Here is a 20,415-nt window from a genome sequence, read left to right on the forward strand (position 1 = left end):
GTGGTCGGTGGCTCTGCTTTCTTGTTCTCTGTTGCAGGGGGCTGAAGGCTGTTCAGTTGGGTCGCTGGACGTTTACCAGCCTTACTGGCGGTTCGCCGTGTTGGTGTCCGGGCGGACTCTCATGTTGTCTCTGTAGGGAGGGTTACGCTGTTAGTTCCCTCAGTTTCCTCTGTCGACTCCATTGTTTCGGGCCGGAGTCATGGTTGTCCTCCCTGTCTGCGGTTTCTCTCCTGGAGTGGGGGAGTGTGGGATCTTCCCTCCGTGGGGTCTTTTTATCTGCTTCAGATGGTATTCCTGCCATTGTTGTGGTGTTTTGAATATCGGGTGGTGGACTTCTTTGCTTTTTCGGTCCTTGGCACGTTCCGTTGTTTCTCCTCTTTTGTGCCTTTTTTGTGGGCTTGGAGGTGGATGCATTGTTCTTCCAGTGGCCGAGGGGACTGTTGTTCGCCTTCCTCTGGTTCCCCTACTTCCGGCACTTGTGCTGGGGTTTGGATGTGTTGGGGCTTTGGTGCCTCTGGTGGTTCCGGGTAGGCTTCACCCCCGTGGTTTCCTCTGTTGTTAGTGGCGGCGTTGCGTCCGGTTTGGGCGTTGCCGTTCCTTTCATATCTATTCGTTGGACCCTCTGGTTCATCTTCCGGTGTTCCGGTCCGTGTTCCTTCTAGGTTGGCTCTTGTGCAGTGTTCCCTGTTCCTGAATGATTGTTCATTTGGAGTTGCGGGCCTTGTTCCGCTGTGGGGGCGCCCCTCTGCTTTGTTGTCTTTCGCTACGCTTTGGGTCTCCTTTGCTATTGAGGTCTGCACTATGATTTGGCTCCTGGTTGGGTCCTGGATGTTTTTTTTTGGGGGGGGTCGGTGTTGGTTGGGCTTGGCCCTTTCTACCCTCCATGTTTGGGGTGGGGGGATACCTTTGGAGCTTTTTCTTGGTCTCCCTTTTGTGTCTGTGGGGCCTTTTGGAAGCTTTTATTTCGCGTCTCTGGACCTTCTACCTTCTTGTCCTGGGTTATCTCCTCCCTGTGGGTCCTTCCGTTGGTGTGGGTGCATTGCACAGGGTTCCATTGGTCAGTTGGAAGTCGGGGACTTACTGTTCTTGACGTTTGGAAGGTTTCGGTGCTCTTGCGTACTCTTCCTTCTGTTGTGCCTGCTTGTGCTCTTTTTAGTCTGTCGGCAGGGGTGTTGCTTCCTGTTGACTCCTTTGCACATTTTTGGTAGTGTGACGTGCCTTGATGTATTCTTGGTCTCGCACGTCTGCTTTTTCTGTTGTGGTCTCTTGTTTGTCATTTTGGCTGCTCCGTAAGGACCTGTTGCCATCTCTTCCGCTCTCGACCGGTGGATTTGGGTGGCTCTCCTTTTGGTGTCTGTTTCAGTCGGTAGTTCCCTCTCGTTTGTTTCGGGGGCATTCTTCTGGTTTGTTGCGGTTTCTTGGTCCACCTTTCTGGTTGTTTCCTTGGGTGTCTGGCTGGTCGACCACTTGGTCTTCCCCTCATGCCTTCTTTTCTCGTTACCGGCTTGGGGTTTGGTGCTTCTGTTGCCATTGCCTCTTTGGTTCTGTACTCAATGGTTTCTTGGGGTGTATCTCTCTCCTTTGTTGTCGCTGAAGTTTTTTTTTTTTTTTTTGTGCTGCCTTCCGTGTGTGGGCTGTATTTCCTATCCATGAAGCTGATATTGCTTTGGTATCTGCTCATTAGTAATGACTGTGGCGAGGAAGATGTACGAGGAGGTAATGCCCCGGTTACTTACCAGTAATCTTCATTACTCCGAGTCCTAGTGTTCCTCGCCACAGTATAGTTTCCCTTCCGGCCCTTTGTTGTAGCTTCATGTATGTGGCTTTGGTTTACAGGTCGTGTTGTGGATCTTGTATCCTTTTATGTGATTGGTGGTTGCCACTGGGGGCCATGTTGGAGGGATAGGGATACTAGTATGTTAACTTTAGCATGGGGTTTCTGTGGGAGCAGGATGCTCATTAGTAATTACTGTGGCAAGGAAGACTAGGATTCGGAGTAATGAAGAATACCGGTAAGTAACCGGGGCATTAATGTCCATGGTTATGCCGCCAGCTGGAAAAAAGTTCAGGCCGACGCACGTGTCAGTTGATACATATGATTCAGTTCACCTTCTTCAGGGCCGCTTGCTCTATTTCATTTCAGGCTGACTTCCTTTTCACACTGACCCATCCATATCTCTATGTTCTGTTTTCAATTGGTCATTAGTAGTTAGTGCTCCGACTATTATGGTCACTTTTATTCACTTTGTTATACTTTATTTGGGCATCTCATTTGTAGTGCGATCTAATTTCTCAATTTATACCGGGTCCATTATTATTGTTTGGCTGTTATTCTTTTCGCTGCCCAGAATATCATTTGGAAAGCTGCTCGGACTCCTGGCTACCGCAAACCCATCTGCCAAACACCATCTTGGGGTCATAACATCCTCATTTAAAAAAAAAAAAAAGAGGTGGCCATCTTGGGGTCAAACTTGTACTCCAGTGTGGACAAAAGCAACAAATTTGGGAGCAGTAAAAATATACGAAAATGTATTTGTATATATTGCACGCATGTATGAGATAAACATTGAATATCGGATGATTCAGTGTAATTTGGATGTTTAATAATCTCATCCCCATTGAAGGCATAAATATACATCTAAATCTTCGATACATGAGTTGAGAGAGAAATATATAAATATTATGTATGCATTTTAAAGTTTTGGTAACAATAGGTGCTAAAACTATCCATAGTCAGTGCTAGAAAATCATATATCCCTCTGTGTGCTGTTGCTATGAATTCAGAGTAAGTGAAGTGGGGAACTCCCCTTACCTATAATTTTTTTAATAATGAAATTCTAAAGAACTTTATGAGCTATGTGAAGGGCAAAGGACAAAGTTTAAGAAGCAAGCATTGGCAAAGCCAATAGGTCTCGCCTATCTAAGAGCTATTGACTTTGCTAATATGTTTAGCCATGTTGTACATCAGCGTGGCTGCAGATCAGCATGGTAAACATGTAGTGGGGTAAAGGAGAGTGGTGTGAGTGGCATATAGTTGTGGAGTGGCATAGAGTGGAGTGATGTATAGTGTTGCACAGTTTTATAGAGGAAGTAGAATGTCGTAGAGTCAAGTGCTGTAGAATGATTGGAGTGGCATAGAGGGTGTTGCTTAGAGTGGAGTAGTGAAGTGGAGCAGAGTGGAGTAGTGTGTTGTAGAATAGAGTGGAGCATGGAATGGCATAGAGGGAGTTGTGTATAGCATTGTAGAGTTGAGTTGTATCACAGAGTGGCGTGTCATAGAGTAGAGTGACCTCAAGCGAAGTGGCGTAAAGTATAGTGGTGCATCAATTTAAAGTACAGTGGCGTAGAGTGCAGTGGCACAGAGTAGAGTGCAGTGGCATATAGTAGAGTGAGGCAGAGTAGATGGCAGTGGCGTAGAGTGCAATAGCATAGAGTGGAGTGGCGTAGGGTGCAGTGGGGTAGAGTAGATGTGAAGTGGTGCAGGGTAAAGTGGAGGGTTGCAGGGAAGGATTTCGATGTGTGGAGTGCCATGTCATAGAGGGCAGATGAGTGGCATAGATTGCAGTGGTGTAGCATGGAAAGCAGTGGCATAGAATAGAGTAGTGTAGAGTGAAGTGACATAGAGCACAATGGTGTAGAGTGACATAGCATGCAGTGACATAGAGTGTTGCAGAGTATAGTGGCGTAGAGTACAGTGGTGCAGAGTAGTTGGCATAGAGTGCAGTGGCATAAAGTGGCGCACCATAGAGTGCAATTACATAGAGTGGAGTGGAACACAGTGGAGGAGGGTGGCATTGAGTGCAGTGGCAGGGATGTGGAATTCCTATAGCCCGACCCCTGGAACATATTGTTTGGGGTCGAGGGCAACAAGCTTTCATGTGTATTTTGTCCTTGCGACAAGTAGGCCCAACCCCCTAGAGCCTTAACCCTTTGGGTGCCAGTTTCTAGTAACACATTATGAATTAGGGAAAGGCATTGCATGCAGTTAAGGTAATTTTTATATCCATGTCTTAATGCTGTTCAAACTTGTATTTATGGTTCATTAATGCAAAGGCTTTATTATTAGGGCGAGCGCTCAAAGTAAATGGTTTAGGCTCAGACTGCACTACTGACAGTGGTTAAAGTATAAAAATTTGTACACACATTTTAAATTTTTCCCATTATGCTCTCTGATTACATTCTAATAATTGCAGAATCTTGAAATAAAGATAGATGATTCTTTGCTTTCAAAATAAAATGTTCACAAAACAAAAGCAAAAACATTCAGCTAAACTACTGAAAATATTTAGGGACCAATTGAATGCAGCATCATTTAGTAAAATGTGTTGCTGTACGCTAGTATTTCGCAAAAATATTCATAATGGAAAATCAGTGTAACCGTTTTTAATATGTTTATGTTTATGTTTATTCAATTTGTAATGGGCACAAATACCCGAGGGTGTCTCGGCGCAGAGGATTTAAACAATTAACTGAAAAGAAAAATGAATTTATTGATCAAAAAGCCATGTTTTGAGCTGTTTTCGGAAAATTAGCAAGGTTGGACTGGTTTTAATACAGAGAGGAAGGGAGTTCCACAGTCTCGCCGTAGCTACCAGAAAACGTCTGTCTCCCCAGGCAACTGTTCTGGTGCGAGGGAGGGGCAGAAGAAAGGTGGATGCCGAATGGAGAGACCTGCTAGGGGTGTAAATCCTGAAAGCATTTATTAAAAATTGAGGGCCTGAGTTATGTATTGCCTTGTATGCAATACAAAGGGCCTTGAATTTTATGCGGCTTCTAACTCTAAGCCAGTGGAGTTGACGTATGGCAGCTGCAACAGATTGATATTTGGGGATGGAAAGAAGTACCCTGGCCGCTGCATTTTGGACTAATTGTAGTTTATCCACAACCTGCTGTTGGGCATTTAGCAGGAGGGCGTTGCAATAGTCCAATTTCGAAAATATTAATGTGGAAATCAATGTCATTCCTGCAGCTAGGGGTAAAAAAGGAAGTAGTTTTTTGATTTTCCTGAGGGTAAAAAAAGAAGCTGAGGTCACATTGTTGACATGATGGATAAAAGTTAGTTTGGTGTCGAACGTGACCCCCAGGTTCCTGACCTTGGCAACCGGTACTGGTGGGGGGCCGAGTTCAATGGGCCACCAGATGTCAGACCACACCGGGGACAGGTTGCCAAAGGTCATCACCTCAGTTTTGTTCGAATTTAATTTAAGGCAGTTCCCCAACATCCAGGATCCTATGGCTAGTAAAGCCTCCTGAAATCTTGAGGCAACTGCCAAACCATTCTTATGGACCGCCAACACCAGTTGGGTGTCGTCTGCATAGGTGGTCAGATTCAGTCCATAAGTTTTTATGACGATTATGGGAAACAAAAATAAATAAGCATTTGTAAAGCCAGTAGGTCTGAAATTGTTGGTCAGCCTTTTTGTTTTGTCAATGGGTCACTGGTATGGTTTTGTAAAACCTTATTGGTGTGAGAGCTGCTGGGCCCTAACAATTATACCAAACACTGGCAAAAGCAAAAATTGTTTTGGTCTCAAAAAGCACACATTGCACAGTAGTTCCTGGCACTGAACAGAACAACTGTGTGTTGATATGTTCCTTGTGAAAAGAACAGAATGCTGTCACTCACAGTAAAGCTAGCTGATAGACAGAGAGAGAGACATAACATTTTAATAAACACATAAGGTCATGGTTAAAGCAAATTAGGGGCTAATTAGGGGCTCAATTATTAATTAAAGTGCACCCATGTCTTTGGATTAAGTGCAGATATACAGCTTTCATGATTTCCCTAGACTTTACAGAAGGAGGCCATGAAATAGTTCTCCTAGAAAATATTTGTGAACTACATTTAGCATGAGCAAATTATGCAGGTGTAGATTTGCTCATGCGAAAATCTGAGTGTTTGCAAGTTTTCTTCCCCTCCAACCATTTTTTTCCCAACCCAGGAATAAGTTTTATGTCTGCCATTGTCAGGAGTAAATATGCAACCTTTCTCAGTATGGGAAAAGATTTGAGAAGAGTTAGTGAAAACCCTTAAAACGTGCAAGTTAGTAGGTTTGCAACAGAAAATATACTCCTAGGCAAAGGACAGTTTAGCTAGTATCGGCTTTATTATACAACAAAATTATAACAGTTTGTAAGGAATTTCCAGTGTGACAACCAAAGATTACATGTGTATAAAATTGTATTTATTATTTTCAATAAAACCAGCTTTGATAATTTAAAATCAATTAAAAATGGACCTCAAACGAATTTGACACCCTTAATTTCCTAAAAGATGTATTGCTACATCAACGTTTATCTCATTTTACAAAATATCTCAATGCATTAATACATGTAAGATACAATAAAAAGAAGAACAATAATTCATGGCAGAGGATAAATCTTCAATGCGTGTTTCGGCGTTTGTAATGCCTTCGCCAGGAATGCCACGTTCACCTAAAATAATAATAATAATTGCAAGCCACACTGAGAAGTTTAAATAGTATACAGTGAGTTAACTATATAGTGTCAATGTAGGACTCTAAAACAAGGTCAATATTAAGAGAGGATATATGAATAGAAAATAGAAAAAGTAACGTGAATATTGATGCATCAAAGTGTTGGAGTATATAGATCATAGTAGAGAATGGGTTGGATAGTCCCTTTTCCCGCTTTAGACACCTTGTGCAAAAAATATAGATAGAATGAATGCTGTTTACTAGATAATATACTTATAAATGACTTTTCTCCTGGACGTGGACCAAATAAGTTGCTAGGGTTTGCTCAGCAAATGCAATCTGTAACAACCCATAGATTATATTAGCAATATTTCAAATGGATACATGTTTTGAACTAGTTTAATGAGAAGATATAATAATTACCGTAAACTCCAAGTTTCAAATATGTTGCTAATGTCAAACCGCTTGATATCTGAATTCTTTGTATTTAATTGTCGGTAATCTTCTAGTAGTAAGCCAATTAGGTCTCTTGTTCAAAGAAGGTAACAGAAAGCTATGGATTCATTTTACCTTAATCATTCTATAATCTATATTAGGAACTGTATTTTTGACCGGTAAGACTCTAAAATGTAAGGATGCTTACCGAAATATGCTTTACAGATAGATCAGCGATAATGGATTAAAGATGGTAAGTGTAGTGTCCTGCTAGACACGTTCTAGTTGTTCTACTATGTAACCCTACACTGTACACCCACCCACCACTGGTGTCACGAGTCAGGTGACCCAGTCAATAAAGGGGGCGGAGCGCACGTGCTCTTCGCCCATTTACTTGCCCACTATCCTGGTGTCCGTATCTCATTAACAGTACCTCATGTGGGCCTAGGGCCCAACATTACACTGGCGACGAGGTGGCTGTACCCCGGCATGCAACAGCCAATGAAGAAGAGGGAGAGAATGCTGCCCGCCTAGGGGCAACCCCCCTACAACTATCGGTGCCGGCCGCCGAGAAGCCCGCGGGGCGTGTGTCGTACCCCGGGGCCATATGCACATATTGAGGTGACCGGGAGCCCACCCCGCACCTCAAGCGCCTGCACCGAACTGCCCCCCTGTGAGGAAGCACCGGGAGAGAAAGCGGACCGACCGGAGCCCACCCGCGTCGGCCGCGACTGACCCCAACTGTGAGGCGACCACCGCGGAGCCCACCCGCGTGGAAGTAGAAGGCCCATCGGCCAAAGGTGAGCCTGTGCAAGTGCAGCGGACAGAGACCAAAAGCGGAGCCCACCCGCAACGATTGCAACCGCGATAATGGCGGCCGCCAGCTAGCGCCGCCGGGAACACTAAAAAGCGGAGCCCACCCGCTATGAACACAGACTGTGCCCCAACAAAGTAATCGACGTTGGCTACTGCCCCCCATAGGGAAGCAAGGCCAGCGGAGCCCACCCGTGGCCTGCCTGCAGCGTCCCCTGTCCCCGCCACGCAGCGTGTGTGATGTGAGGCTGCGGCGGCAGGGGTGAATGAACTTAAAAGGGGAGCTCCCGCAGCGTGTGGAGAGCTGCCAGGCGGCGAACACTAAAAGCGGAGCCCACCCGCATTGAAGCGCCTCAAGGAATAACCGGCGGGTGCCAACCCCGCACGGCCACACACGGCACCAGCCCCCCCGCGCAGCCGGGAGGAGTAACAGCTTGCTGCGAGGGGCGAGAAGCTGGCAAAGCGGATCACAGGCTGTCCCCCCTCCCGACTGGAGAGAAGACTGCGAGCTGACCCCAGGCGGTCACAAAGGAGTGCGACCACTCCACGGGAATAGGAGACACCAATAGAAGCCCCGCAGCGTGTGAAGAGCTGCCGGGCATATATGCACCGAGCGGAGCCCACCCGCCGAAACAGGAGCCCCGGTGTCTGTGTCTTCCTCCCCCTCCCCAGCCAAACTCGGGCACGAGTCTGTCGCCCCCGGAACCCTGAATGCTGCCCGTCAGAGGCTTACCGGAAGAGTGGTGCCCAGAGCACGCCAGTGCAGCATTGCGTCCCAGCCTTAGGGAAGGTAACAGAGCGCCAGCAGAGTGAAGAAAGCCTCTGTACCAAAGAACACGGAGACAAACGAAAGCAAGGCCACAGACTGCAAAGAAAAGAGCAGCCGCGCCACCTGCTGGCCAATTTACAACACTGCACTTACGAACGAAAGTAATGCAGGTGCGAACAGACCTAAGCAAGGACTACACTGTTGTGGTCCACGATTCGCCTGGGAGCCCAGATAGATGCACTTGCTGCATTTTAAACACAAGGACAAGACCGCTCTAGCAGAGGAGGCAGCTCAGACATTGTCCGTCCACTGGTAAGGAAGAAAGCAATTTCCGTCCCCCCCTTCGGCAAAGGAAAACCGGAAACGCCTGGGAATTTCAAATAGAAGAGTGAAGACAACACCATTCCACGGTAAGAAGTAAACAGCATGAGATTGGCGCAGGGGCGCCACACAGCTACAAAAAAAACAAGCATTGCACAAACCACTCAAAAAACTCTTTCTAAGACAAGCCTGCAGCAACGCGGATTGGAGACGGCAACCCACGCTACACAGCAGCCCACAGGAAGTGCCATGCCCGCAGCAATGTAGAGTCTGCGTGAGAGATCTACCAAGACAGAGTAGCATACACCAGCAGTGTGAACTTGCAGGCAACAAAGTTCCAGAAAGACAGCAGCAGCACAGGACAAGCTGTCTTGCAGCAGGAGAAGGTTGCCACGCCCGAATGTCGCCAAGTCGCCACACAGCCCTTAAGGACAAAGAGGGACAGCGCACGAATGCGCCAGGAGCACAAGAACTCCAAACACACATCAGGACAGTGCAGCACTGCGCAGGAATGCACCAGGAGAGAACTCCATGCACAAGGACATGCAATGAAAGAGTGACGCAAGTTCACTACGCAACCAAAGAAGGCGAAGCAACCATGCACGTTTAACGCCCCAAGAAGCACAAAAGCCTCACCGTCAGCACGCGAGAGACCGTGCCCAGCGAAGAGAAGGTCACAGGAGCGGTGGCGTAGCCTTCCGGACACAGTGAAGAACCCGAAGAGCGCGGACAAAAACACGCCACGGCAAAAGCATCGCATCTGAAAACAACAATGATAACACAGATCACCGGAGGCATGAAGAGTCACGAAGAGGAAGGAAAGCCGGCCACCCAGCCTGGTCTCAAGGAAAAGAAAGCCGGCCACCCAGCCTGGTCGCAAAGAGAAGAAAGCTGGCCACCCAGCCTGGTTGCAAGGAGAAGAAAGCCGGCCACCCAGCCTGGTCGCAAGGAGAAGAACGCCGACTCCCCGGTCTGGTCGCCAGGGAGAAGAATCCGACCACCCAGTCTGGTCGCAAAGGAAAGGAAGTCGACCACCCAGTCTAGTCGCAAGGAAGGTAAAGCCGGCCACCCAGTCTGGTTGCAAAGAAGAAAAAGCGGACCACCCAGTCGGGTCGCAAAGAAAAGAAAGCCGACCACCCAGTCTGGTGGCAAGGAAAAGAAAGCCGGCCACCCAGCCTGGTCGCAAGGAGGACGAAGTCGCAAAGAAGAAGATAAAGCCGACCCCTGTCTGGTCGCCAATGAAGATGAAGTCGCAAGGAGAAAGGGTGACCACCCAGCCTGGTCACAAGGAAGACAAAGCCAGACAATCGCATAGAAAGAAAAGGAGAATCCGACCAGCAGATGGTCGCCAGCGCAGAGAGACCTGGCAGGAGGTCTGCTCCGAAGACAGAAGATGTCCTTGAACCAAATGCCCAAGTGAGTGTCCGGAAGAGGATCCGAAGAGACGGACGCAACACCTACAAGAACCAGAAGTAACAGGAAGCAAGAAAAATCGCAACGAGCGGTCCAGCCACAGAAGAGAAGAAGACAGTGTCCGAAAGCCAGGACAAGACCAGAGGGAAACAGGCGGAGTGCACGCTGCCTGGAGAAGCCTAGTCAGGAAGACAAGGACAGCGAGATGACCAGACCGTTTCGCGAAAAGGAAAATGGAGAAGAAGGGCACGACGCCATGAAGGAAGGAGAAGAAGAAAGGAGTCATGTGGCACGACGCCATCAAGAACAACAACATCCAGAAAGGTGAGGAGAGGTGTGACAAATCTACACACCCACCAGAAGAAGAGGTGACACGCACCACAACACCACGTACAGTGACCCACATGTCCAGGAGAACGTTGATGGTACTAGGAACAGAAAAGGCATCTACTTACAAGTTCTCCGACGACCGGTCGACTACAGGAGAGTACAGGCTGAACCATTGGTGACACCTACCTTTGGGATTGAGCGGAAGATTGGATGCGGAGAGCGCTCAGACGTCCGGCAGAAGGAGAACTGACCACTCCACGCCAGCCCGTGGATATCCAAGGGGCAAAGGCCTCAGGGACACCGGTGGCAGAGGGTCCCAACAAGAGAGATGGATCCACCGCCGTCTATCCTGCACGTCCTGGGAAGAAGAGGAACTTGTGCGCAAAGGCAAGAGTCAACAGCCACCCTCCAGGTGGAGCCACAGACTGCGAGGTAGTAATCTCATCGCCTCCTCCATTCACACCCAGACTGTGGAGTTGGAGCAACGCTGCAGAGAACACCCAGCCCAGGGGAAACCTGAAGAAGAGGGCCTCCGGGACATCTTGTGGCAGGAGAACACCCGCGAGAGGGGCGTCTCAGTGAGAGGGATGTCCTTCATCCACTCCCTCCTTTGCAATATGAAGCCAAGCTGCCTACAGTGAAGAAACCAGACGGACTAGTAGAAGATAACATCCCTCAAGGCTATCATCTGGTCATCCTGTTCGGCGTCACCCCAAAAGCAAGATCTCAATGGACTGAAGAACACACTGCCATGGCGCAAGTCCAGAAGAGCACGCCCACCGAGAACCAGGACACCGAGCCCAAGAGAACGATCGTTTCAGCTGCAAGTTTCCACCGTCGTCATCTAGCAGACAGCTGAAGAGCCTCCTTCTAAGTTTACAATATTGCATATTTGATTTTCCTCCCACAGGTTCGGACTTTGCTTTTCCTCAATTCTTATTAAAGTTTGGGAGGAATGTAGTGTCCTGCTGGACACGTTCTAGTTGTTCTACTATGTAACCCTACACTGTACACCCACCCACCACTGGTGTCACGAGTCAGGTGACCCAGTCAATAAAGGGGGCGGAGCGCACGTGCTCTTCGCCCATTTACTAGCCCACTATCCTGGTGTCCGTATCTCATTAACAGTACCTCATGTGGGCCTAGGGCCCAACATTACAGTGAGTATACTTCTTTTTTCCAAGGAATACGATTCTATGTAGAAACGGGAAAAATAGATGAAAGGGGGGATGGAAAGAACAACAAGATGTTAACGGGATCTATTTTTGTAAGAACCATTTTCTAGATTGCGGACTCCATATCTACGTCCTGCTTACCTGCTTCTCCTGCGTTGATGATTTCGTCATCCAAACTGTTTGCGATCGCTCGTTCAATGAGTGCTCATTCTATCACTGACATCCCCATTTAAGCGATATCGGTGATTCTCCTCAATGGCATGTCAGCTGATACTGACGTGCCATAATGACGTCGCCCGGACCTACGTGTATTTTCTCCATGAAGGGTTTACTGCTAAAGAAAGCTAGAATGCTAAGTATTTTCCTGTTTATCGTGCTACTACCTCTTACTTCCTGGTTCTGAATAAGTCAATTAACAATTTAACTGATATTGGCGACCTATGATGGATGACGTGCTTACAGATGTTAGGTCTTCAAAGAAGTTACAGCTAAAAAACGCTAGACTGCCAACTTCTTTTTTGAAAAATAACAATGAAAATTCTTACTCCCTGTTTGTATTTAGCTAACTTTATTTGTTTTCAGTTACGGCCTTCATATATATTTTTTGGTCTATCATATTATGAAAAAATGAAGAAATCTTTGGTTTATATCTCTTCTATTATGTTCTGCCTATCATTAACCATTTGCTTACATTAAAATGCAGAAAGTAATACATCTTGAGGGAGCTATATTAAAAAACATCAGTATATTAACCCCTTGGGCGCGGCCGCGATTCTGCGCCTGTGCGGCACTTCTGAAGAGTGTGCGGGTTCATGACGACCCCCAGCCGTCATCAGCACACGAGCACTGTGATGCATGACGGCCAGGGGCCGTCATCAGCATGGAAGGGGTTAAATAGCGTTTTCCAACGGCAGTTCATTGTTTAATCCACATGAAAAAGTATTGAGGGAAAAGATCCGATAAACCTCTCTTTTTTGGGGATTTCCAGTCCGCCGTTCTCATCTGCAATTTAAACATTTTCTAAAATGCGTCATCTCATATCCTCTGGTGAATGATTCAATTCTATATAGTGTTTCACTAGCGTTGCTGTTAGTTTCGCAGTCCTAATTGTAGAACGATGTTCTGTAATTCTAATGTTGATTGCTCAAGATTACTCTCCGACATAGCCCAATTGGCACGGACAAAGAATTAAATAAATTACGTTTTGAGTTTTACAGTTCCACATTTGATTTGCATGTATGGTAACTCATTATGAACCAAAGTTTCTCATTCCATGACTGTTTCTTAGGATTGACATGACGAGCATTTGTAGGTTCCTTTAATAGGTCTGCTGCCATCAATTGTTTTTTTAATAGAGACAACTCCCAAAGATTGTGATTGGAAGCGTGAATGAACAATCATATCTGTAATGTTTTTGTTACGGTGATGTGCAAATAAAGGTTTGGCATAGTGATGGTCTTGTTCAGGATCACTATTAATAATATGCCAATTTGAGTAGATAATAAGTTTGACAGGGTTCATTGTTGAATGTTTGGTGACATACTATTTGATTAGTTTTAGGTTGATTGGCAGATTTCAATAGGTGATCTCTGTCATAAATTTTGCTCGCTTGTAGGTTTCCCGTATCAGCCGATGGGGATAACCTCTTGCCAAGAATTTAGCTTTCATCACTTTTTGCTTGCACATCGAAATCAGATAGATTTGTGCAATTACGTCTTATTCGTAAAAACTGTGAGCAAGGGATACTTTGTTTTTGGTTACGATGATGGTAACTTCTAAAATGAAGGAGAGTGTTTCTCGCAGTAGGTTTAACAAATAAGTCTACTTCTAAAATACCTGAATTATGCCTGATTTTTATAACTAAGAACGCGACTTCTTTGGTACTCGTATGCCGTAAACTTCAGGTTGGTATCTACTAGATTTAACCATAATAAAAATTCTTGTAGATTCTCTTACCCATCGGTCCAGATAAAAAAAATGTATCATCTATAAATCTGGACCAATGGAAATAGACTCGAAGAATGGGGCAATGTCATTTTATATATGAATTTGAGCTAAAATAAGGCCATATAGATATTTGCTACTGACGGAGCTACAGAAGCCCCCATACTTACACCCTTGATCTGGCAAAACAAATTGTCGCCAAACTCAAAGACATTTTCTGTTAAAACTATCTTTAAACATTTAATTAAGAATAGTTTAGGGCACGGAATGTCAAATTCATCAATAAACCATTCAACGGCTTCCAGAGCTTCTCTTTGTGGGATTTTACTATATAGTGACTCTATGTCTAGAGTCACTAAGATGTTGGTCTGTGGGTTAAATTGAAGGTTTTCCACTTTATTAATCATGTTCCCTGTGTCTTGAAAATACGATCGACTTTATGGGATAAATGATCTTACCTTGTTATCAATAACGTTAGATAAGGGTTCTGTAACCAACCCTATAGTTAGTAGGTTTGCACAGACTCAAAAGGGCATTCCAACCCTGAAACTGTTGATTTCCACTACCTTCAGCCCCAGTATGTAGATCTGTCAAAACTTGGCAAAATAAGGGAATTGCTAGTATTCAAAGCCTATTATGAAAGGAGCCCTGTCATAATCAGAGCGGCTGTTTCAGAGCTCCTATATAAAGAGATTGCTGCCAAAATGTGTCACCGCATTACATGGCACAAAAGGGACAAGTGGATTTTGTTACAGGACAAGTAGATTTATGAAGCAACCTGCCCCATGGACAAGTAGATATTTGATTAAATTCCACACCCCTGGCAGTTAGTAGATTGATGTACAGTAAAGATGTGCAGGGTAGAGTGGAGTGGTGCTGGGTAGAATGCAGTGGCAGAGAGTGGCACAGCATAGAGTACAATTACGTAGAGTGGAGTGGCACATAGTGAAGTAGGGTGGTGTTGAGTGCAAAAGCATAGAGTGCAGTGGCATAGAGTAGGCTGATGTGGAGTGCTGCAGGGTAGAGGGGAGTCGTGCAGGGCAGATTGCAGTGGGATATACTTGTGGCATAGAGTGCAGTGTTGCAGAGTAGCATTGAGTACAGTGGCGAAGAGTGGAATTGTGTAGAGTAGAGTGCTGTAGAGTGCAGTGACGTAGAGTGCATTGGTGCAGAGTGCACTAGTGTCTAGTAGAGTGGGGTACAATGGACTGGCGTAGAGTAGTGTGTTGTAGAGTAGAGAGGCGTACAGTGCTGTGCCATAGAGTGCAGTGGTGCACAGTAGATTAGAGAGGCGTAGAATGAAGTGACATAGAGTACATTGGGGTATAGTGCAGTAGAGGGGTGCAGAGTAGAGGGGATGCAGAGTAGAGTGGCATAGAGTTTAGTGGTGTAGAGTGCATTGGTGTTGAGTGCAGTGGCATAGATCGGTGCAGAGTAACGTGCCGTAGAGTGCAATGGTGTAGAGTAGAGGGGCATAGAGTGTTCCAGAGTAGAGGCATAGCATGTTTCAGGGCAGAGTATAGTAGCATGCAGTGCAGTGGTGTAGAGTAGATCAGTGTAGAGTGTAGTGCCAAAGAGTGCATTGGTTTTGAGTAAAGTGGTGTAGAGTGCAGCTGCTTAGAATAGAGTGGCTTAGAGTGGAGTGATGCAGAGTAGACTGCAGTGGCATAGAGTCAGTAGTTCAGAGTAGGTTAGAGTGGCTTAGAGTGACTTGGCATAGAGTGCATTGACATAAAGTGGAGCTTTGCAGAGTAGAGTGGCCTAGAGTGTAGTGGCATACAGTGAACTGATGTAGAGTGGCTTCGAGTGGAGTGCCAGATATGAGCAGTTCCCACCTGTCCAGCAGCCCGACTTCTTTTACTGACCCTATCCTTTTATGTTATGTAATGTCTATTTGTAAAGCACATTATCACCCACAAGGCTATCCTAGAGCTGAGCAGGTGTGTGTTTGCCTAACCCTGCCTATGATGGGTTGGTTAATTGAAATGTGGGAGCTTCAGCTTCTTGGGGAATTCAAAAAGAGAGGAGAATACTCTGATGTAGAGTTGGAGGCCGTTCCACGCTTTAGGAGTGTTATAAGAGAATGCCCATCCTCTTTATCTGGTTCTGTGTATGAGGGGGATGTGTGAGTGTAGGAGTTCTGCCCATCACAGGTGTCTGGTTGGTTGGTGAAAGAAGATACAACTATTCAGGTAGGTTGGGCTTGAGTTGTATAGTGCCTTGAATTTGAATTGAGCACATTTGTTGTATCAGAAGCTTCCTAAGGGATGGTGTGATATGAGTTCTATGTGAGAGTTTGAGGATGAGTCTGGCTGCTGAGTTTGGGATGGTTTCTAGTCTTCCAGTGAGTTGCTTGGGTATCTCAGCATAGAGGGGGTTCCCATATTCCAACTTGCTGGTCACTAGGGCATGAGAAACAGTTTTTCTAGAATTGCTTGGGCACCATTTGAAGATCTTCCTCAGCATCTTCAGGGTGTGGAAGCAGTTTGCAGTGACAGCTTTGACTTGTGCGGTCATGTCCTATTTGCTGACGGTGATTATTCGAAGGTTCCTGGCACAGGTTCTCTGTGTGGGTCATGTTCAGCCAGCCACCAGCTAGAGTTCCATAGTGAGGTGTTAAGGAGCAGGCCTCAGGCCCAGATCCCTTGCACTGCTGCACCACTCTGCTCTGCTTCCTCACTTATTGTTTGAGTGCTTTCTCCTGCTTTTGCCTCTTTTTTTACTTCTTCCTTTCCCCCCCCCCCCCACATTTTCTGGGTGCTTTTCCTGCTTTTGCCTAATTTTTTACTTTCTTCTCCTTCCTTTCCTCCCCATTTTTCTAAATGTTTTTCCTGCTTTTGCTCTTATTTTACTGCTTTCTCCTTCATTTCCCCTGTTTTTCTTGAGTGGTTTCTCCTACTTTTTCCTTTTTTTAAACTTGTTTCACCTTGCTTTCCCCCTTTTTCTGAGTGCTTTCTCCTGCTTTTTGCCTTGTTTTTCACTGCTTTCTCCACGAAGCAGCTAGCAGCTCCAGCACCTTGAGACCCTCAGGTGATTTGCCACACTTTATAAATCCTGACTGATTGATTCTTGCCGAAGATCATTACCTCTGTCTTGTTGATGCTGAGCATAAGACAGGGGCTTTCATCCAATTAGCGACTTCAGGCAAGCATGGAGTGAACTTGTTTCTTGTGTTGTGGGCCTTGTCTGAGAGGGAAAGTCTGAGATGCATGTTTTCGGCATAAGAGAGGATGTTGTTGTGTGTGCAAATTATGTTGGCCAAAGGAATCATGTATATGTTGAAAAGGGGGTGGACTGAGTGATGAACCTTCAGTTACTCCACAGATGAGTTTGTGGGCTTCCGAAGTGTAAGGTGCGTAGCTGACAGGGGCTTCAGATGATTAAGGTGCCCACCTGACACCTTGTGTTCTATCCAGTCTCGTGCAGACCCCCGATGAGAATGGGGTGTGAGACTGTGTCAAATGCTGCAAATAGGTCCATGAGAATGAGTGCTGCCTTGTCTCCTCTGCCAAGGGTCATGCAAATGCCATTTGTGGCAGCTATGAGTTCTGTTTCTGTACTGTGGTTGGGCCTAAATCTGAACTGAATGGCATTGAGGAGCTGGTGGTTTCTGAGGTGGACAGTTGAGCATCTGTTGATTAGTTTCTCTAAGACCTTCACCAGGTATAATAGGAGGGAGATGTCTGTAGTTGGAAAGCGTGGCTGTGTCAGCGGATTGCTTCTTGAGCAGGAGCATGACATTGGTATGTTTGCTTTTTCTCTTACCTTGAACCATGTACCTGAGTAAGGATGGGTTGCTGCAGCACTCCACAAGTTTCCTGCTGCAAGGTGTCCCACATGAGACATCCTTCCTGCAGCAGGAAATCCTTTAGTTTAATCTGAAAAAGCTCAAAATCTTTGCCTGGTATTACCAGTGACAATGTATTCACTTTTCATAACTACTCTTGCAAATATTTTCCCTTTGCCCAGGTCAAATGAGCATGTATATAGTAGACCATATTCAAATGCACATACCTAGGCTGTGGGGTTTTAGGTTTAAACCTATAATAACTGATAAAACCCCACTGAAAGAAAAATAGCCCTCACCGGTGAAAACATATAAACACTGAAAAAACACCAGCACAACCACAAACTAAATGTCATTCAAAGAAAGGAAAAAGAAAGTGAAAGTCATTTTGTTCTTACTGAAGGGGTCAATAAAATGTAACTTTGTTATACAAGCTAGCAGTAAGAAAGACTGGCTAACATTATTCTGCTTGAGTTTTGTTCTTTAGGGATGCCACTAAAATATTGTTTCTTCTTCCTTTTACTTTTTTCAGTTTTATGGCCTTTGGTGTAAAGATGCAGGGTTTAGTTTCACGTTTTAGGTTTAGTTTAATTATTTTATAAACTGTAGAGAATCAGGACATATGTTATGTTATGTTATGTTAAGGGTTTGTTGAGCGCGACAGCTGCCCCAGCAACGGGGCGTCCCGGCGCTAAGAACTATAGCACAACCTACTGGGGTGAGGGAGGGGAGAAGGGACCTACCAACATGAAAAAAGGTGGGTTTTAATAACTTTGCGGATAGTGAGTAGGTTGTCGATACAGCGGATGTGGAGGGGTAGGGAGTTCAAACTAACATTTGATATTTTGGCTGCATTTGATTCTTTCACTGATAGGTAAAATGGCTAGTTTCATAAAAATCTTTCCTAATATGTGTCATCACATTTACCCACAGAGAATGGGTAAAAACCCTTAATACATCAGACCATAGTTTTTAGTGGGTCAGTATTTTGATAGTAGGTGAATTGCCAACGCCTCAGGCTTTAAACATTAAATGCAGACTTTTGGAAAGCATGGAACGCAGTGTCACTTGTTATGCTCTGCAAAAAAGGTTCTTTCCAAGTTCAACAAAGATTGGAGTGATATTGTTTGTATTTGTAGTGATTCAGCTACGTATATAAAAAATGTGTGGGATGACCTGTCAAAATTGATACCCGAGCTGAAGTGATTCCCTGTAGGAGATCCTTGCCACTTGTTAGATGGTATGCTGAAAGCATCTTTACAATCTTCAGAGTTAATGAGGGATGCTATTGACTTTTTAGTCCATTCTGGTGCACTGTTTTCTTATGCCCAGGAACTAAAATGCAAATATTTATCATTTCGTGCTTTATGTGGCATCAAAGAAAGAGTCATCCCAACTGTGTCCCTTAGCTGACGGTTCTCAGCCCAAGGGGCTATGAATGCCCAGAGGGCCTTTTCACAGACGTTTACATGGGAAGTAAAGCACGAGCGCACATGAAAAATCTCTTTGGACCTCATATACACTATACGTACACTGTCTATATACCATGTTCTTTCAGTGCAAAAAGCAAGCAATGATAAAAGCGAAACGTTCCATAAACACCGGGAAAAAACTTTTTCTGTTGTTTTATTGGCGTGAAAATGTGTAACCACTGATAACAACTGTTTTTTAAGATATTGAAAACACTGAAAAAACCCCACCAGAATTTACCAAAAATAGAAACTGAAAACAGGACAGCCTACACATACCTAAAGGGTAAAAAGGAAGCTCATTTGAGCATTGGTTGGGAATTTTCCACATTTACTTGAGTAATGTATGGCTTGCACGTTCTGACCATGTGCAAGCGCAAATTATGATTCTCCTAATTCAAAAGTGCTTTGTGAATCTGGGCCCTAGTTATCTTTCTTTTTTACATGCTGGTTGTAGTTTGATTACATTTGTCCTACATCTCAGTACTTTTTTGCAGAGTCTTGAGCTCCGCCAAGCTCCCAGAGAGTTGAGAGGTTCTGAAGGCACCTTTAGCTCGTGCATACAGGAGTTTTGGGATTGTGGAGTCCTGGCCACAGTGAGTGGAAAGAATAATTTATTTTCTTTACCTCCATTTTTTTTATTCAGAAATGTCTTAGTACTCTTTCTGTAATTGTCAAAGTGTGGCCTGGGGTCAAGCTTGGGTGCCTTGCATTAGTGGATCATCTGAGGAATTCCTAATGAAGAGGAGTGAATCTTTGTATTCGGAGTGTTTTTTTCTCATAAGATACGTGTCAAAGGCAAAATGTGGTAGATAGAAGAGCAGTATGTTGTGTACATTTATAGCACAGTAAAGGCAATTTTGAAGGGAATACTAGGAATCATTTGGACTACCCCCCTTCTGCTAATGGGTGGCTGTAAGTTTCCTGGTAAAGAGACGGCAGGGCTGTCTGGATATGTCACGGAGCATAACTGCATCAATAGGCTCCTATTAAAACACCAAAGGTGGTGCTTATAACATACTTTCACAGTGTGTTGGGTGAGCCATGCTGTATGAGTGTGTACAGAATGGTACCAACAACTAACAGAAGACCTTACAAAGCAAATAGAGAGTGGAATCAGCACAAAACTCAAATGGGGATTAGACCAAGGGATCCTAGGACCCAAAGAGTTTGTGTTCCTCAACAAAAAACAACCACGAATTCCAGTGATTTATTTCCCCCTGAAAATTCATAAAAAGCAGCAACAACCACCCGGGAGACCAATTGTATTGGGGTGCGATTCAGTGCATTAACGGATAGCGAAATATGTTGACGTCTTCCTCAAACCGTTCTTAGAACAAGTACCATTGTACCTTAGAGACACCACAGATTTTATCAATAAAATTGAAGGCCATCCGTTTGATTCCAACCAACAATGGTTGGTCTCATTTGATGTGAATTTGTTGTACACTCCGATCCCAAAGAAGGAAGGCCTGGAGTCTAAGAAATGTGACCAAAACCTCAAAGAGTTCCAACAGAGGTC

The 20,415-nt window shown here is 45.2% G+C and overlaps 1 protein-coding gene across 1 annotated transcript in view; it reads left to right on the top strand.

The window, feature by feature from the left end:
* Positions 1-20,415, top strand: part of LOC144818400 (cytochrome P450 1A1-like) — a 228,540-nt gene that overhangs the window by 53,108 nt on the left and 155,017 nt on the right. The window contains exon 2 of the mRNA XM_078675774.1: positions 19,391-19,489. The gene's annotated coding sequence lies outside the window, so the exon portion shown is untranslated. The remainder of the gene's footprint in view (positions 1-19,390; positions 19,490-20,415) is intronic.

This window comes from Lissotriton helveticus, chromosome 2_1, assembly GCF_964261635.1.
Source record: "Lissotriton helveticus chromosome 2_1, aLisHel1.1, whole genome shotgun sequence".
Lineage (NCBI taxonomy): Eukaryota > Metazoa > Chordata > Amphibia > Caudata > Salamandridae > Lissotriton > Lissotriton helveticus.